We start from the raw sequence: 20,854 nt of genomic DNA, 5'->3' as shown, positions 1-20,854 counted from the left end.
CAAAGATGGCCAACCATCGCATTTCAAGCTCCATTTCCGATGGAAAGTTCCAAACCCCGTTCCTTCCCTCTACGTCATACAAGATGGCTTACGACTGCGTTTTCAGGACTTCAATTTCGAAAAATTGGAGCTCCGAAGAGAAGCCCCCATGTCCTTCTTTCCTCATCTTTACATCATTCAAAGATTGCATAAAACAGCGTTTTTGGAACTCCTTCATCGAAAATTTTCTTGGGAAAAGTTTTGAATCCATATCTTCTGCTATGGCATCAAAAGTGGCCTACAATGGCGTTTTTTGGACGAAATTTTTTCCGGCCCCCGAGCCCCGAGTGGGTTTTAGCATCACTAAAGATATCTAAAATTGCGTTTTCGAAGCTCTAATTAAAAAAAAAAAAAAAAAACCGACTGTGGTAGAATTCCAGAATTTCATCCTTTCCCTTCAAGAAACCAAACAATTGTTTTTTCGAAAACCCTTAAATTTCAAATTTGTTCCAGAGGGGGACCTCCAAGACTCTCTTTTTCTTAATAACCACCAAATAGTCTGAATCTTCTTCGAATGCGGAATCAAATCTGGGATTTTGGGCAGTCCCTTTATCTTCTATCCAATAATTAAAGAAAGATTATTAAATTAATATCTTGATACTGCACTATTTCTTTTATGAGGAAAAAAGTACAATTGAGTACCTAAATGGCTACTGAAGATAGTTTACGAGTCCTGAAACGAACTAAAAACTGAACGGTTTAATTTGATAAAGTATCCAGAATATTAGTAGAAATTTATTTATTTATTTATTTATTTATTTTTTCAATTTTTTATTCTTTGTCCTCGAAACACTAGTAACTTTCATTCAAACTCTAAACGATTTTCATTATTCGAAAACAAAAAAAAAAAAAAAAAATCTGCTTCATTTTTTAAACTTTAAAAAGAAATTTTTTTATTAGTCAGTCCCCCCCCCCCCCCATAATGCCCCTCCCAACAGGAGCGTCTAGGTCCGCCACTGATTCCATCAGTATTGCTTCTTCAGCAAACAAAAATGGTTTTATAAAAGAAATAAGATTAGTGTTTTTAAATAACTGTAAAACATTTCTTCATGTTGTATAGAGAAGTCAATTAAAGAAAGGGAAAAAGATATCGCTAGGTTCATTTTCCCTTTTGGGGGGTGCCCGAGCCCCTTGCCCCTCCTGAAATCCGCTACTGTGCATACACATTTTAATGTCTGTGAAACAAATGTGCATCTGTCAGTCAAATTTACCTCCCCCCCCCCACCCATGACTTTCGAAAAACTGTCCAAAATTGTACATGTTTGCAAATTTTTAAAATAATCCTTTCAATTTTCACCTTTTAATTCGAAATTCAAAAAAAAAAAAAAAACTATGGGAGGCGTACCAATCTCTGCCTAACGGTTGCTGAAAAAGGTAAAACAAAGACCATTTTTATACCTGTCCTAAGAGACATCTGACTTGTGGGTGCAAAATCAAAATTGACATGTTTTACCTCTTTGGTTAATTTCTTAGATCACCCATAGGTCGCGTATCCATAAGCTCTCAGCAAATTCGCAACTCCAGAGCTCGAATAATCCGCTACCTTGCGGTGATTAACAATACTACCAAAAAAAGATAAAACAGTCCATTCCACGTGTTTTCTTTGGGGTAAATTACAGGCTTCAGACAGTTTGTGGTGTTACGTAATTTCAGAAGAATAGAAAAGAAAGCTTCCCACAAGCACGACAAAAAATTACTGTCTGTATACACGTAGGCGTGTGTATGTGTGTGAGCACGTGTGTGTACCGGACATGGAAGCCTCCGACCAGGAAAAGCGGATTCCGAAGCGCCTGCAGAGGCCGGTGGGCGGTGGTGCTGCAGAGCACCACCAGCTGAAAAAGGAACCACAACGCGTAGAACGGTCAAGTGAGAACAATAAGCAATCGTGATTGCTCAAAAAAAAAAAAAAAAAAAAACATGAACTGGGGAAAAAAAAAAAAAAAAAAACGAGATTCGATCATTTGATGATTAGAAGAAGAACAGGCTGATAGTTCTGCAATTACTTACTCCAGGTGGTTATGCATTCAGTGTGTTCCAGTAGCTAACGGTAACCGGTAACCGAATATCAGCTGGTTCGATTGGTTGTTGAGGTTTGCTCTTATCTTGAACGAGACAGATATAAATAATGTTGGAAATGGAAAATGAGTCTTCGTATCTATATCTTCAATTTGAAAGGCGTCTGGGAGGTGTTGTTGTTATTAAGTGAGGTCTTAAGTTTACAAAGCTGTCTTACGTTTCGTGTTATAGTTCCGCAAGACGTGTGCACCTTGCGAAAAGCCGCACACTATCGAATGCCTCGATCAACTCCCTAGCATCCTCGTGGAGCAGCAGATCTTCAACAAGCAGTGAAGAATCTCTTTGCAGCGAAACATCGTTCGGACCCATTGCGAAATCACAATGGAAGCACAAGAAACGTAAAACCCTAGGTGAGAAACATAATTAGATATTTGTGTTTGAACAAGACTATGTGGTTTTTTTTATTTACTTCTCTGTATTTTGGTTTTATGCAGCTTCATAAATCAGGATTGAGTTTTAAGTATGTGTTGCTTCATTTTCTGGGTAGGTTATCATAACGTGGAACATTTGCCAAAATATGTATTGCTGTAATTTGAAATTTATCTATTTCATACTAGTCGCCTGTGGCGACCAGCTGGTCCGCCTTTTTACGTCATTCGCCTTTTTACGCCAGGGGTGCCGCCTTCGGCGGCTGCTTAAACTATTTAGCAACGACATTAATCAATGTTTTTCTCTATAAATCAGTATTATCATTCGTTTTTTTACGCCTATGTTGCCGCCTTCGGCGGCTGCTTAAATAAATTTCGTGGCGGTGTCAATCAATCTATATATCTATATCATTAATAATTTGAATAAAATATTTTCTAGATCTGTCTCCAGTTTCGTCGTTTGGAATATTTTTAAAGGAGGGGGAGGGGAGACACAAACGACGTACTCTTCATGCAAATTTTGTCGAAAAATAACAAAAAGCACTTCCACTTTTATGTGAAAGCATTGTTTTTTCAAAGTCATGGTGTATGTGGAGGAGGGAGGGGGGCATTGACACCCAATGTGCAAGCAGCCACCTACGGCGGCTGTTTGGCTAACTTGTCATTTACCTTTTTACTTCAAGTTTGCTGCCTTCGGCGGTTGTTTAAATAAATTTGGCAGCAGTATTTTAATCAATCCATTTCTATCTTTTTTTCTTTGTGCCATTCACATTTTTACGCCAAGATTGCCGCCTTCGGCGGCTATCTACCTTTACAATCTATCTCTACATTTTCTTATCCATCTCTATTTATTTTGACCTCCTCGCCCATTTCCTAATAAAAACAAAGAACACTCCAAAAACCGCTTTTTATTTTATTTAAGTAGAGCAAAAAAAAAAAAAGCTCAAACTCCCCATAGTGTGCAAAAAGTAGCGTTTGACAAAGATAAAAAAAATCTCGCTCTTGAATTAATGCGCACAACTATGAAATGTAACGTAATATAGATACAGCGAAAGGTCCAGCTTGGGGGGGGGGGGGGGGGGGGATGGAAGAAGGAATAAATGCAATCCCTAAATAAAACAAAAAAAAGAAAGAAAAAAAGCAAGCGCTGCCGAAAAACACGTGGTCATCACGTCAGAAAATGTAGAAGTAAGGGAAAACGGAAAAAGTCGCCAAGAGGGGGGTATATCAGATTTGTTCCGAAGTAAGCTATATAGTAAAAAAAAAAGATTAACATTGCTTGCGATTAAGATTCCATCGTAAATATCGAATCGAAACCCAAGTAGTGACGTCACAGGCATAAAAGATTGAAGAACGCTTTTTTCGACTGATGCGTGAAAGGACATGATGTGTTCAGCATTAAAAAAATTGTAGAAAAAAAAAACTATTGCGTAATTTTACGAACTTTTTTCTTCTGAAGAGGGCGAAATGTTTTTACTATTACCAACTTAAATTTCAGAAATGAGGCTTTGATACTTCTCGCAGGATGATATTAGAAAAAAATAAAACCCAGGAAAACATGCAAATTAAAGGTTTTTTCAAAAATTCATAAAAAATACAAAAATTGCTCTATCTTCAAAATTTTTTTGTTCATCATATTTAAAATTAAATTTCCGACACTATAGTACAGGTTTTTTCAAAAATTCATAAAAAATACAAAAATTGCTCTATCTTCAAAATTTTTTTGTTCATCATATTTAAAATTAAATTTCCGACACTATAGTACCAAAAATATTTGTCTGGCGTGATTGGTTTGGAGTCTGTGAGGTTAAAAGTACTAAAAAGTGCTAAAAATCACATAAAATATTAAATAACTTTTTTTCTAATTAAAATATCAAAAATCGAAGCCCGAGGTGCACAACTTCAGCAAAAACTACACCTGTATACCAAATTTCATCTTTCTAGGCCTTACCATTTTCCCGGGATGCGCGCCACACACACACAAACATCTTATTTTATTATATGTATAGATAAAAATCAAACTTGCACACATAGCCGCTCACAGATGCCATAATAAGTAGGATGTATCATTAAACAGCCTACCAGAAAGCACAATACAAAATGTACTCCCCATTGTAACATTTATGTATCAAATGTTTACTTGAAAGTAGCAACTCATAAAACACTTATAACGGTTTATTAACATAAGCGGTAAGACTTATGCGTAGCGATTCTTATAATAAAGATGGCATAGTGATGCCAACAGCTAAATATTAATTAAGGCTACAGTTAAGATGACACCCCCCTTTTTTTAAAAAAATAAGAAAAAACTTACTTTTACTGAATACATGTGTATTAGATTTCCTGAAATTATATTTACTTTTTAATAGCACAAAACTTAATGTTTAAATGATTAGATTATTATCATTTTACACATTTGGAAGAATATTTTTATATTTACAAGTCAAGTTTAGTAGGTTTTTTAATCAATCTTCTGGAGCGAGTGATAGGAGCTGATTTGTGTGTACTAGGCATGTAATTAGGGCCAGTAATGCTGTGGGTAACAGGAGAAGTAGAAGGAGAGTCTGATGATCTAACCGGTGTTTGACACTCATCCTGTACAGCATCTGACTTATCCCTCACTATGAGGCATCTGAGGAATTCTTTCTTCGTTCTGATCATCACTACTTCTGGGAGTTTGCTCCGGAGAATCGGTCGTAGGTGGATTCTCATCTTTGACAGTGTTGTGTCGAAGAACCACGAATTTCGTCTATATGTTGCACCTTCGGGAGTTCTTATGATGAAAGATCTTGGTCCCGAAGCTGGGGCAAGCACTTCAGCTGGTCTCCAATCTCTGTGTTCTTTGCGAAACCACACTTTTTCTCCAATGCTAATAAGCGTCTTACGCTTAAATCCTCAATCCCGATATATCTTGTAGCCCATTCTTAACGCTCTTAAGTTTTCTGGAACATTTTCGATTATTCTAGGCATTAAAAGGTTTCGGCTGATCGAGAGGGTTCCTTTTGTTCTTCATCACATTAGCCTTTGAGCTAGAGATCCGAAATTTTTTTCGAGGCGTGTTTCTGTTATTAAGCAATGCCAAATATACGTCCGAGCCCTAAAGCAGAATATTTTGTGATCTGCAACGTGAAATCATTGGTCCAAAATTGTTCTGCAAGTACTTTTAGCATTGTACATGTAGAAATGTCATAAAATTTAGTTGATCGTGAAAACTATAAAATTCCCAAAATTTGAACAGGCTGTAAAACCTGTGCAAGATTCTCCAAATGCGTAGAAAAAGCAATCAAGTAAAGTTTTATTAAAATCCTGGTATTGGTCGAGTCAAACTACGTTTTTTTGGTTAATTTTACATAGTATGAATGAGCAATTAAAATAATGTTAATAAATAAATGAATTACTAAAATAATTTGGGGTCAAACAAGTCGAGTTACGGCAATATATAATAAAATATCTCAAAACTACTAAAATAATTGAAATATATTCAGGATGCAAAGGGATTGGAATCTCAATATAGACACGCAATTTTCCGCGAGACGCGCGTTTCAATGTTGGCATGTTTCCAAAACATACGTTTATGGCAGGAATTGTGGTGGATGAAGATTGACTGGGGGAAAAATAGGTAAAAAGGAACCAAAAATGCAAGAAAAATCAGAATCTTTTCAAGTTTGTAAGAAATATAGTATTGCTGTGAGGTCTGATTAAGTGAAACAAGGTGGAATACTTTACAAAACAAACATAAAAAGCTAAAATTATGATAAAATCCCGAAAAATCTAATCCTGTATGACAATTAAGAGCATAAAGCAGGTGCAAGCAGGGCCAGATTTGGGAGTGTGGAGGCCCCAGGCCAATGAAGGAGTGGAGGCCCCTAATCAGGGTTCGAAAAGATCATCATTTTTTCGAAAATATCCGATACTTTGGTATATATCCGAATATTTTGATATATATGTATATATCCGATATTTTCGATCAGCAATTTAATAGTAAATACATCTTGAAGTTACTGCTATTTATTTTTTTATATTATTATTAGTACCTGGACGACCGAGCCTCGCTCGGCTTTAAAAGAATTATTTTTTGTCAGCTTGTTTTTTTCTAAGGTTCGGTACTTTTTCAAATATACTTGAAAAGCATCACGTTAACGAAATAGTAAGGTTCTCGCCAGTCGTTGGATATGCTACCGAGAAACGAGAGATATACATGTAAACACTTCATCAGCATTATAATCATTTCAGCTATAAGAAGCCTACTACTGAATATATAGGCCTCCACTCTCCCAAAGACATCCACCAAGGGAATTTCTGAGCTGGTTGCATCTAAATATTTAACGCACAGTATTGCCAAAAATGCAGTTTCTAAGACCAAACATAGCGACAATAAATATGAAAAATTGGTTTGAAAATTCGCTGCGACTTTCTTATAACACTAAAGTACCAAAGAAAGATTCTGAATGCAATTAAATCAACATTTTGCTTTAAACTATCTGTTACATTTTTATTTCCACAATACAATTTTCCTGTCATTTATCAAAAAGAGTTGCGATTCACGATTTTATCCCAATTGAGATTTTTATTTGGAATAAGTACTTTTAGTGTAGTTGGTCACTTTACGTGAGAAAATGCTACATACAGCATGCTATCCATAAAAACCGATGATCCACAAACCACTCCAACAAATTATAACAACAAAATATAAACAGTCTCAAGACATATGTTTTTTCGAAATAAAATTTAGATGCGTGATTAAAAAAAAAGAAAAGAAAGTGTAAAAAAGAAAATAAGTAAATAAAACAAAATAAGACGGTCAAACAATAGTTTTGCTGAAAAAAAAAAGTCTTACATCGCCATACATAATGCTTTTGAATTTGTTTTTAGCCAAGTATGATTGAAATTAGCCAAAGTGGCTAATATCAGCCAAGCCTGGCAACCCTAAGTTTCAAATTTTAAAGCGAGAAGAGAGATTTTCATTGTTATGGTTGCAAATCGTCTGCCTGATGTGTCAATTCACAGTTTCTTTCAAGGCTTAACTTAATTAGACTTTATATTAAAAAACAGTTTTTTGTAAAAAAATTGCGTTTTTACAGAAAAAACACTGAGGTAGATGAACTTCGAATGCAAAATTACAATTAAATCCAAAATTTCATCCAAATCGTTAGAGCTGTTTCCGAAATACAAAATATAAATATATATACATACCCACAAGAATTGCTCGTTTAAAGATATAAAATAATTTATGGGGGAGAAAAAACGTAAAATTTGCTGACCCGTGAAAGTTAGGATATTTTGTAAAAATTTTATTGTGAAGACCCTTTGTTGTGGAGGCCCCAGGGCAGTCGAGTTAGGATGGCAGGGGGGTGCCAGGGCAGGCGGGGCGCCTGCCTTCCCCTAAATCCGGCAATGGGTGCAGGCAGTCAAAGATGATTTTCTGCAAAAATCCATAGAATTTCTGCAAATTTTCTTAATGTTGTTCAAATTTTGCAGATTTCTTTAGGTTCAAAGGAAATCTAAAGTTTCTGCAAATAACGCATTAAATTGCGACATTTTGAGCGAGCTTTCTGCCGAATAAGTGTGACTTGCAAGAATTTAAAATTTTCTTCTAATTTAAAGAAACCTGCAGAATTATATCTTTAGTTGGAAGATGTTGTAGAAAATCTGAAGTTTATGCAGAATTCTACAGAAATCTGCAGTTTATGTAGAAAGTACAGGTTTTTCTAGAATTTCTGCAGAAAATGTCCGAGTTTTCCTTTCTCTTGAACAAAATTGTTGTGCAGCTCAGGCATCTGTTCTGCGACGTACGTCGCAAAATTTAATAGTATTCTGCTTTAGGGCGTCCGAGCCATCTGCTCGGACACTTTGAAATAAGGTTCTTGGCTTCGTGAACATATCTCTCTGCCAGACCATTGGACCTCTTGTGCTCTGGACTAGAAACCTGAATTTGAAAATTCCAATCTTCAGCAAATTTTTAAAATTCTTCGGATATTAATTGAGTGCCGGAATCAGAGCACAAAATTTCTGGAACACCATGATTGAAAAACCAATGCTTCATGGTCCTAACTACTGTAGATGATGATCTGTTGTTGCAAATCTCCGGTGTTTATAGCAGCGCTAAACCAGGTCTATGAAATTCGTCACTCTCAAAAAATCCAACACCAACATTGGATCCGCTAAAAGATCCAACCTTGAAAGTCCCAGACAATTCAGTATATGTTCGGGGGTGGCCTGATGGTCGGCACACTTCACACAGGTTGGAAAAGTCTTTTTTCCATTGCAATAAGTCAATGATTTTAGGTGTCCACTAATGAGCCTAGTGATGGTCGTCTGATCTCGCCTACCACACTTGAGAGATAATGCACCTCCCGGGCACTTCGCCTGGAACCAATTATGGGTAGGAGGGACAGTCCAGGAGGACTTTGCATCTCTTTTAGCCTTAGAAAATAGCTCCAAGTAAGTAAAAGAATCAGGTGTATATAATGGCTCACCAGTCCCTTTTTTAGCCAAGATATCGGCCATCTCGTTACCGTGAACATCAACGTGAGATGGAATCCACTGAAGATGCACCTCTCGAAAAGAAGAAATATGCTCCAGTTTGTTAATAATAGAAACACCAGTACCATCACTCACTTTATGCCAATTAGAGAGGTATTGGATGGAACTTCGGCTATCTGACAGAATCCAAATGGCTAAAGAGCCGGGAGAAGACAAAATTGAACCGAGCCCCTCATCGATAGCAATAAGCTCGCTTCTAAACACTGAGCAACAGTCTGGATTTCTTCTGCTTAATTTTGTTCCACACCCTTGGAATAAAATATAAACACCACTACCAGAGCAGTTACGTTCATCCATACTACCATCCGTATACATTATAATAGAGTCCTCAGGGATATTGTTTATCACTTCCAAAGCCAATTGTTTCAAATAAGCCGGTGCATCTGATTTCTTGTTCACCTGGGAAGGAAGATCCGTGTGGAAGTAGACTGTTTAAACCAATTGAGGGATTAATGCTCTGTTTCAAATTATGCTGAATTACATTTTTTGGGATCAAGTTGTCTGAGTCAGCCAAGCTTAAAGGGCTATTTTTCTTTAATCTTTTATTGTTGGTCCACCCCAACAAGAACTCAGACGTTCGATTCTGGGTCCCATAACTGGTGAGCTTTGAGAAATATTTCACCAAATTAGTTTTTCTCCTAAGGCTGAGAGGTTGCAGATCGGCCTCATATAGTACTATCTCATTTGGGCAAATATTACGAAGTCCTGTAATAATACGAGCTGCACTAAGCTGTACCCTTTCAAGCTTTTGTAAGTTGGTGTTTGAGGCACAGCTGTAGACTGGATAGCCGTATTCTAGAATAGGCCTTATTAGGGCCATGTAAGTAGTTCTGAGAGTTTTAAAGTCGGCACCCCAGCCGCGCCCTGAAATATATTTTAAGATCATTAAGCGTTTTTTGCTTTTTTGTATTAAGTGATCGATATGTCTATTGCAAGTAACTTCGCTGTCCAGAACAAAGCCCAAGTATTTAGGGTGCTTTTCCACCGCAAGCGGATGAGCATTCATATAGATTTTTGACTGATAGTTAAAAAGTCTCCTATTTGTTGTAAAGAAACTAACTGTAGATTTGGAAGGGTTAAAACACAATTTGTGACCCTCTGCGAAACCACACACTTCATTGAGTGTAGAGTTGATGCAATGTTCCAATTTATTGATGTCAGGGCCAGAGTCCCATAGCACTGAATCGTCTGCGAACAACCCCACTTCGCATCTTTTCGAAACCTCCCTCTCAAGTCCAGCTATAAATAATGAGAATAGGGTTGGGCTCAGAACAGATCCCCGAGGAACACCTTGAGAAAGCCCAAAGCTCTCCGACAAAGTGTTGTTGAACTTTACCCAGATGAATCTGTTTCTCAAAAAGTCGTAAATCCAGGCCATGGATTCCAAAGGACTCAAAGAGTTTAGTTATGAGCTTTTGCTTCCATACCCTATCAAAGGCCTTAGTCAGGTCCAGGAAGGCTGCCCAGAACACAAAAATCAAAATAACCATGATAGCTATCTGCTATTATAAGATGTTTTTTCTTGTTGAGGTGAAATACATCTGTAGCTACAATTTGCCCTGGTCTTTCGGGTGTTTTGTTCAAAAGAATGGGTTCTTTTAGATTATTTCGTTGGCACACTTCACATTGCCTGACATATTCAGTTACATCTTGGTTCATGCCAAATCAATAGACATTTTCTCTTGACTTCAATTCAAAATATTTTTTTAGTCTTCCCAAACCAGATAGAAAAGAGTATTTTCAATTTGTATATGTATTTCTTTTATAGCATTTAAAAAGAAAAAAATTTTTTTTTTACAACTCTGCCAGATGGTTTCTGTGCTCTAAAATTTCAACAACTAGAGATTGATCCAAATGTTGAAAAGCCGAGAATGATTCAATGATTTTTAAAAATACTAAATTGATTTAAAATATTTTTATTGAATCCATGAATGTATTTGTGGCTACCATGCGTTTGCAATATGTGTGAAATGTTTAAAACATATACCTTTGTGTAACATGCTTTTGCATGCAACTCGATTTTAATTAGTTATTTTTAAAAATCTTTATATTTGATTAGAAGTATTATATTCAATCGTTCATGCAAGTAATATTCTATTAATTCATTCAAAACTGATTTTTTTAATATTATTATTGTTATTATTTATGGGCTTAAAAATCCTTACTTTTATTATTTCTGCAAATCCTGTTTTTATATATATTTTTGTTTTGTTTGTTAAGTTATTTTTTTGGTTTTTAATTTTTATTCTCTTCATAAAAATGCTGAACTTTTTGAAATATGAAATTATAAGGTTTTTAATCACACTGATCACTAGTGAGAAAACTTTTATTTTTAATCTTTTTACACAACTAATATGAACAGTGGTGTTCCCACAGGCTATACTTCATATACGTCATATGCTCTGAAATATTTTTTTGCCATGTAACGTATACCCTTAAGCTTCATACATTTTCATATTATGACATACTATGTATATACACTGGTAGACAATTGCTAAGGACTGATGGCAATAGCAGCGTTAGCAACCACAAAATGGAAGGCAAGGAAATATAGAAATTAGCATAAGTTCTTGACACAGTAAGACGCGTTGTGAGTATGCAAATATTACAAAAAAGGCCAGGCCGGCCAGCTTTTATTAAAAAAGCCTGTCTTTTTTTGGCTTTTATAAATCATATACTATATTCTTCATAATGATGATCTCTGTGCATTTTAATATGCTAACAAATGTCAATTTTAGTAATAAAGCAATACGTTTGTTGAAAGTAAAATAAAATGAATATTAACCCAAAATCTGCTGATCGTTTCTGACAAAACCGTTACGCTTTTGTTGGATGATCCTCGACCTAAGCTGATGTCTTTAACTTTGAAAATAGCTTCCTTGTAACCTTAAAACACTTGTATGCAATAGTTGCCACTTTTCTTGCCTTGTTAATGTTTTTTTTTTAAATCAATCTTGATGTGTATTTGTAAAACAGAACAAAATTCTGCATTCATTATAAGCATCATATTTTAGATTTCTACTGCTATAGATATACCTAAATATATTTGAAAACGAAGACTAAATGAAATAATAAGTGGTTTAAACCAAAAAGATCCGTCTTGTTTTTTTTTTTTTTTTTTTTCCAGGATAAAATCAGACAGACCTGTTTAAAGAACTTCCTTCTTCCCATAAACAAGTAATTCCAAAACTCAAAATATTAAACTACCAGTTCCCACTACTATAGAGTCTGAAATAAATTTTTTTTAAGACCTGTGGTTTTCTTATACATTCTTATATAAAAAACACTATTTTTTCTAAAAATATTTTTCACTTTTCTTCAGAAAATAAGAAACAGTTTTGGTGATTAAAAGAAAAGGTATAAGTAAATGCATTGTTATTTCAAGTCTGAATCAAATGACTGGTATGAGTTATGACAGCAGCAGTGTCATGTGATCTTTTGATTTCAACTAAAATTTATTTATAATCTTTTTAAATTCCATTGATCTAGACTAAGTTCTTAAGAGCAAGGGCTTTTTTTTTTTTTTTGTACTGAACGACTTTATTGAACAACTACCAACTTTTTATTCTTGTTTCATGGAATTCGATTTTATACAGTAGTAATTGCACGAGAGTAGTACAGCATACAAGCCGGCAAACATAAAAGAAAAGGACTAGTATCCTACAAGTTGTGTCATGGTATGAGTAGGATTATGATCAATAGCCGTACGTCGCTCGTGTGCTTCCAAACAAAACTATGACGGCTACTGATAATGTTGTTTTACTGCCTGATGTTCACGTGTTCTGTGGTTCTGTAGGCGATAAATTGATTTTCATGGACGGCAACGTAGCATGTCATCAACAATCGCCTTCCAGGAGTGTCTAGCTTACTCAAAATATTCAACACATCGCATGGCCAGCATTTTCTATAGATCTGAGTCATATTGAAAATGTTTGGGATGCTTTGGGGAGTAGTCTTACTGGTCGGCAGAGCCCTCCAACAAGCAAGGCACCCTTATCCACGACTGATAGAAGAATGGGATGAATTACCCCAACAGCTGCTGGATAATGTTGTGTAAATCATCACATGACGTGTGGAAGCTAGCATCCCTCTCCATGGTAGCCATATCCTATACTGACATCTTATGCCAGAACGCCTGGGGGCAGTAATTACATTTATTCACTTTTAAGCATTCAGCCCAAAATGACCGTTTTGTACTTTGAACACTTTTCAATGCCTTCTGGATTTCAGAGCACAATTAATTATCATCATTGCAATGTTTTAGAGTTCTGGCATCAGTTTATTTCACTTGGCATCCAATTACACTTACTTTTTTATGCGCTATATAGTACATTGGAATCCGGTGTATGATCACATACACAAATTGTGCGTAGTGGATTACTGAGATTATACCCTCAGAAAAATTGATGGGAACATGACTGAGTCTGAATATCTAACTAAAAAAAAAAATATAGCAAACATATTTGTAATTCAGTGCAAAATATTAATTATATTTCTCATTCTTATATAGAGATAAGAAAGGGTGAATCTGATGAAATCCTAAGGTTATATCCTGAAAGTGTTCCAGTAAGTTTATTTAATGATTATTATTTTCATTACATTATTTATGTTTGAGAGAAACAACATTTTATTGTGAAACTGTTTTATTTTTAGCATGATGCACATTTAAAATCTTAATTATTTCTTTTTTTTTTCTAACTTAAAAAAAAAAAAAAAAGATTCTAAAATTTACAACTGACTGAATAATTCTATAATGCCAGCCTATAAAACAAAATTCTCTCTAAAGCATACAACTTTTCAGGACTAGCAATTCTTTGTCAAATTAAATTTTGAAACAGTTTTTCATATTCCTATCTCAATTCAAAGCTTTTAAATAAAAATTGAGTGATTCTCGCTGAAACTGCAATTTTCATGTCTTAGTTATGAATAGTTTATGACAAAATATTATGTTTAAATACTTTTCAGAATAGAGTTTAAGAGATAATAAGTAAAATTTCAAAATTTTATTTTACATATGTTTAAATGTAAGCTTAAAGTACCCAAATGTTATTCCCTCCTCATTTGTCCTCACTGTTAGTAAAGGATAAGCATTATTTCTCAGCAAACAAACAATAATATTATATTTTTATGTTTTTTATATCAAAATATTGAATAATTTATGCAAAAACCTCATTTAAATTTTTGTTAAAAATTAGTTCACACAATTTTTTAAAAGTTTGTCCCCAGCTTGTAATGCAAATCCCTCACAACAATTGGTTTCATCCCCCAGAATCGTAACAAAAGAATTTTTTAAGAAAATTAGTCTTGTAATTAACAACTCACAACCAAGTTATGTAACCAAGTAAGTATCTTTAAGTTGTTGGAAATTTGTTCTTGCAATCTGAATGAAAACATTAAACCAGATAAGGCTTTTTGCATCCACCATTCCCTTGCATCTGTTTTTACAGTTAAATAAAAATTTTTTAACTAAATACATGAAAACTGACTCATAAGTTACTTCCTTGTTTGGGAATATTTGTATGCAAATAAACTCGAATATCAGTTAGACGTAACTACTAGCATAAAATCTTTATGAATTGGTCTGCTAACTATTCAAAAAAGAATTTTTTTTCAAGCCCAATATATTAACTAACCCCTTACATACATCCATCTCTATAAAAAGTTTCATCTTATTCCACACACCTAATTTTTCTGAACTTAAAAAAGCTCAAATTGACTGCTTTTTATGAGAAGGACCCAATTAGTGATTAAGTAAGTTACAAGTAAAAAAAGTAAGTTGAAAGTAGATTTCCAGCTAATTCTGGAAAATCATTAGTTGCTTACTGCAATTCAGCTCAAATACTGTTGCCATCAGCGCCATTAAGCAAAGTAAAAAATTAAAGAATATAAATACATAGTATATGTTTCACAGGAAAGGAATCTTTCTGAAGTGAGTTTTATGTTTTTTAATAATTATTCGTTTTTCCTTTCTTATGTTGCATTCATGAGGTTGAATAGTATTATAATTTGAGGGAAAAAAAACAATCTTACTTTCATGTTAAATTTGTATTTATGAAACAAAGTCATTGCTAACTGGAAATAGATTAATTTTGTTAATGTTGTTATATCAGGTATATTTCTTATTCTCTGATAAGAGTAATTTACGAGTGAAGTTCTCAGATTCAAAACACTGATCTCAAAAATGTAGTACTACTTTCCTTTCCACATAAATAACCCTTGATTATATACTGGCGCATCCCGATAGGAAGTTACGGAGATCTCTGTGACCTTCAAAAAATCCTTATTCAGCAAATTTGGTCTGATTCGGCGAATTTGGAAACTGAATTGCGAAAAAAAAATTTTAGATACTCAAGTCATTTTTCATTAGATGCAGTTTTGTGTACATACCCGCATTTTCTCATTGGGAAGAAATTTGGAGTTTTATTCAGCATATTGATAACTAGCAAACATACCCAGCATTGCCCGTGTCAGTAATAATATTGAGAAAAAATTTATACTTTCCTTTATTTTTTGCTGTCCCCATGGCTTCACCTATGTTAATAAGACAACAATGTATTAAAAAGCTATGTACATCACGTTATGATTAAAAAATTACCCACCCTTATCCACTTTGATGTTTTCCATTAAATAAGAAAATCAAAAAAAGTTTTTTTTTCAATAAAAAATAATTGAAAAAATCCTTATTTATATGTTCATGAATTTTTAAATGAGCCGGGTAACAACTGCTGAAAATCTTCCCGCCCGCAGCCATGTTCGAACCCAAGACCCTAGGGTTGCTGGCTGAACGCTTCACGGACTGAGCTATTAGGTCAACAAATGTCCCAGCTATTTATGCAACAAAAATGCATCATGATTATTATTAATTTAATTTCAATTTTTTGCTGCTCCTCTCCTATTAGTCATAGCATCATGTTATATAGCCTATAGCCTTCCTCAATAAATGGACTAGCGCACAGGGCTTCTGTCCCCCCCTCCAGGACTGAGTATAATATTGTTTTTGAAAAAATATATATATATATTCTATATTGTTAAAGAGAAGAAATGAATGCTCCTCAGGAAAACAAAGTAATTTTAATTGAAAAAAATATTTATTGTTAATTTATTTTAAAAATAATCCTAAAATTAAATTTTTTGATAGTTTCAGATTATTGCTCAGTTAATCACATCCCACACCTCATATATTTTTCATCCCCACCTCTCTTTTTTCTTTTCCCTAGGGGATCCAAAAATAAGAAATTCCTTAAAAGGCTACGCTTCGGAAGCCTCCTCCCTCAGCTAAAATCATTAAAGTGCATCTCAATATCGTTTCAAGGGGTTCAATTTTGAAACATTTCTAGAGGAAGAACTACCAAACATCTCGCCTTCATAACAACATCAAAAATTGTTTAAGACTGCTTTTTTTGGAGCTGCAATTTTGAAAAATTGCAGAGCCCCTAACGTTACCAAAAATGGTATACAGTCGCATTTTTAAGACTCCTATTTCTGAAATCTTCTGGGCAAACAAAGGCCTTGCACCTCAAACCCTTTCTTCTAATATCATCCAAATAGTCTAAAAATGAATTTTTCAAAATGATAATTTGTTGAGGTGCTTAGCGCACAGTCCTCTTTAAATACAGTGAGACAATGATCCCGTAAGAAACCTGAAAATGGAAAAACTAATTTCGAAAAATTTAGATGAGACCTTTAAACCCTCACCCTAGTCCTTGAATATTGCTTAAAAATTTCTCTTTTTAGGACTTCTATTTCGAAATGTTTTTTGGGGAGAACATCAAAGTTTGTCGGTAACTGCCTTTTTTAACTTCAATGTCGAAAAATTGGGATGAGAGGTTTACGATATCTCAAATCTATTTTCAAAAAAAAATCATCCTAGACAGCACCGAAGTCCCATCCCTTACTTTAAAGTCAACACATTAATAACGTTTATACACCTATAATAACATTTTTAAGACTTCAGTTTCTTAAAATTCCCTCATAAAGACCCCTAAAACTTTCCACCGTCTAAACTGCCAGAGACCGCCTAAAACTACTACAATTTCAAAAAATTCTCCGGTTTAGAGCCCCTGAACCCTCCCCTAGCAGATACGGGAAACTTAAAGTGTGCTTCCCCCCTATAAATATTTTCTGGTGGCACAGTCCAAGTGCAGGAAGCCTTGGCCGTAGTTAGGAGTGATGAATTGATGAATACGTGAAGACAACGTGAAACAACTGCTTTCAATCATGACCATTTTAAGTGGGGCAAGGGCTTTTTTTTTTTGCATGAATGTTTCATATTAAAAAAAAGAATTAGCAAAAAGAAGGGAACTAAACTATATTTGTAATGCAAAAATTAAAAATTGTAATGTTTGAACTTTTTTCCCTTTTTTTTACCCTGGGGAGGAGCGGCACTTTGGAAATTTGTCCGGGGTGGCAAAATTGCTATAGCCAGCCCTGTCCCTCTGCTCGTAACTTCATTTTTACTCAACAGAATAAAACGACTTTTTTAAAAAAAATATTTTATTTATTAATGTATGGATATTTTGCAGGTTGTGTTAGAAAGAGCTGATTACTCGAAATCTCCAACTGTAGAGAAGGAGAAGTTCTTAGTGCCAAGATGTATGAAGATTGCAGAATTTATTAAGCTCGCTAGGAGAAGCATGCTCTTAAGTCATGATATGTCCCTAGTTCTCTTTTCTGAGAAAGGAGTTCTTCCCTTAAGGTGACTAAAAATTGTCTTCTTGTTTATTTATTTCAATTGCTTTTTCAAATGCGGACTGTTTGCATAGCTAGATATGACTCACACACTGCACAGATACATTTGCTGCTGTCCAGATACATGGGCTGTAGATATACCGTATTACCCCGCATTATCCGGCATGCCGCAAAATTCGGGGGTCGTGAGATTTTCAATAATACTTGTCTGGTCCTTTCCGGCATGCCGGAAAAATCGAGGTTAGGAAGACATAAAAAATACACTATAAAAAAATATACGTTCAGCTTAAAATGAATATAAGTTCCATACATATCTTATTAGTATTAATAAACAGTTTAATTTTGTAAAAATATTTACTAACAATGTTATTTGTTATTTTAACAAGAAAAATAATGTTTAATAACGAATAATTTTATAAAAATTAAATTAAAACTAAGTAAGCAAACATCTCAGCTAAGCAGTAAGTTACCGCCCCTAAACCAGTGCTAAATAATTTACCATAGCTATTCAATAAATAAAAATTAAACTTGCCTCTCTAAAAGGAACCTAAAATAATTTAATAAAAAAAATATGAACAAATCACTGTAACGATGATTGCTTCTGAGTTGATTACTTTACTGGCATGTAATTAAATCGGTTAATAATGACCTACCATAAATAACAAGCACTCATTTTATGCAATGCACATTTTTTTTTAAAGAAGATTTCTTTCAAAATTTATTTATTTTTTCCTTACAGTGGTTTGCTTTCTGATTGGAACTGAATGAGAAAATTTGCTTTTGCTTTGTTTCAAAAAAAACCTCAAATTATCCGGCATGCCAGAAAATTCGAAATTCCTGGCATGCTGGTCAACTTCACTTTTTCCCGGCATGCCAGATAATGCGGGGTAATATGGTATGAAGTGCTAAGTAATCATTAATTGATATCAAATTTAACCAGTTAAATGCCCTCTTTGTGATCTAGATGTAAAAATGGACTTTTTTTAAAAAATGAGTTCAAAAAACTTGTCTTTGAGTAATGGAAGAAATTTTCGGAAAAAAAAAATTCATATTTGAGCATGTTCCTATGTAACATTGGCGTGTTACATTTAGATTTCTTACTAAGGCTCTTAATGGTTTACTCTTAGCATTCTTGGTTGTAATTTGGTGTTTTTCAATATCTGCAGACCTGCCAACTCTCCAGTTTTTCAAGGGAGACTCTTGTTTTTGCCCTTCCTCCTGGTTTTACGTTTAAGCATCAATTTCTTCCGTTTTTCTTTAGATTCTTACTTTACTATCGGTTTTTTGTAATTTATTGAGATTTTCGTTTGTAGTCGAAATTTTTCTTCTAAAACTTAATAGATGGCTCTGCCATAGGTAAGAAAAGGATTGAGTTGAAGATTAAAATGTCATCAACTGATGTTATTTGAGTGATTACTATATTCACACACACAAATTGATTACTAAATTCACAGTAATCAATTTATTAAGAAGATTTTAAACTGTCAAAGAAAGCTTATAGTAATAGTGATAATTAATTATAAGTAGTTTAAACTAAGTAATGCAAAGGGATAGTTATACATTTAAAATACGAAAAGCTTTATTAGCAAAGCAATCAGAATAATTTCATAACATCTTTTAAATATCTACTTGAATATGAAAACGGAAAGTAAGTTATTCAATTTTAGTCCATTTACATCAAAGTCTATTCAAGCTAATACTATTTGTAGAAATTATCAGAGCCTATCACCAGTGTTTATCTTACGTTTATTAAAATCTTTTAAGATAAAATTTGTCTAAAAAGTTAGTTAAGGACGTTTAAGATTTCAATAGTTTATTAAAATCTCATTATGTTGTCTTTTACTTATAATAGTAGCTTAACTCGTTACATTTTGCTTTAATTTGAATTTCCTGAAGCATGTGTGCAAAGTTATTTTGTTTTCACAAAATGCTAATTTAGACATTTCTTGTGAAAAATGTATGTTTTTTTCTGATGTCATTGCATCCTGTGAGTCATAAAACATTTACAAGCAAAAGTCATGGATTTGAAAGCACTAAGTGTAGTAAGTACCTTGATTAGAAAAATGTACACATGGTTAAAATGTCTTTGTTAATTGTTAGATTCAATTAAATATTGAACAATAAAAGTTTAACTGCCTGTATCAGCATATCAATATATTCAAATCTTTTTAGATTGGATATAGGAGCATAATATATTTTTTCAATGAGATTTTATTCTTTGTTTCAGGGGAACTATGGGGGATTTATATGATGATGAATATGATGAAGATGGATTTTTTTATATTTCTTTTTGTATTGAAACTTCATATGATGCTGAATTGCGTAGTAGAGTTTTATGATATTAGATGCATTAATTTTTCCATATCATAGTTAAATTATGATTTCATAGAATGTTTGAAATAATCTGAAAAAAAAGTAGATTAAAAAAAAGAATTTTTTCACAAAAAAATTGTAGTGTTTTAGGATGAAATAAATAATTTTTAGAGTGTACTCTGTTCTTTTATTGAAATTTTACACCCAGAAAAAGTATTTACTTTTTACTTACATAAATGAGTAGCGATTGTGTTTCAGGAACACTGTAAATTTCCATTTTCCAACCATTACACTCAGGTTTGTAAACTAGTCATTTATATTGCTTTACTTATTTATTTTTGAAAGAGAAACAGGATACAGTAGAGACTCAAGTCTTAGGTTCCGTTTAACTCGGGGTGCTTCAGGTATACTTTGATATATTTTAATAGCTAAAAAATGATTTGCAGTAAAAACTGAAAGTCGAAATCATTTGCTATTTTAAAACTTTCTCAGCTACATACAATAAAGTAATAAAAAGGTATTGAAAAGTTGATGCAGCAACACTCGTCAAGTAGCACCCAATATTCATGGACTACTATACTGCCGTGCTAAGCACAGATGTGGTATCTGCAGTAGAGCTCAAAATGAGAAATCGACGATTAAAGTTTTACAACTCGTTTCTTTGATTTATGACTTAATTAAATGCTCAACTTGCAGTAGTTGTTTCGTAAATAACTTATCTGAAAACCGTGAGAGAGTATTTTTGTAAAAATCTTAATTTAAAATTAATAAATGTAGTTACGACAAATTTTCTTTTCAAAACCTTTTCATATACTAAGCTATTTTCA

The 20,854-nt window shown here is 33.8% G+C and overlaps 1 long non-coding RNA gene across 1 annotated transcript; it reads left to right on the top strand.

The window, feature by feature from the left end:
* Nucleotides 1-2,165: 2,165 nt before the first annotated feature.
* On the top strand, nucleotides 2,166-20,196 carry LOC129217083 (uncharacterized). Its single transcript, XR_008580190.1, has 4 exons — nucleotides 2,166-2,465; nucleotides 13,537-13,592; nucleotides 17,549-17,721; nucleotides 19,942-20,196. It is a non-coding gene; the product is annotated as an uncharacterized LOC129217083 (long non-coding RNA).
* The last annotated feature ends 658 nt before the right edge of the window (nucleotides 20,197-20,854 follow it).

This window comes from Uloborus diversus, chromosome 2 (assembly GCF_026930045.1).
Source record: "Uloborus diversus isolate 005 chromosome 2, Udiv.v.3.1, whole genome shotgun sequence".
In the NCBI taxonomy this organism is placed as follows: domain Eukaryota; kingdom Metazoa; phylum Arthropoda; class Arachnida; order Araneae; family Uloboridae; genus Uloborus; species Uloborus diversus.
The sequence above is the reverse complement of the archived record's forward strand: the minus strand, read 5'-3'. Positions and strand labels throughout refer to the sequence as shown.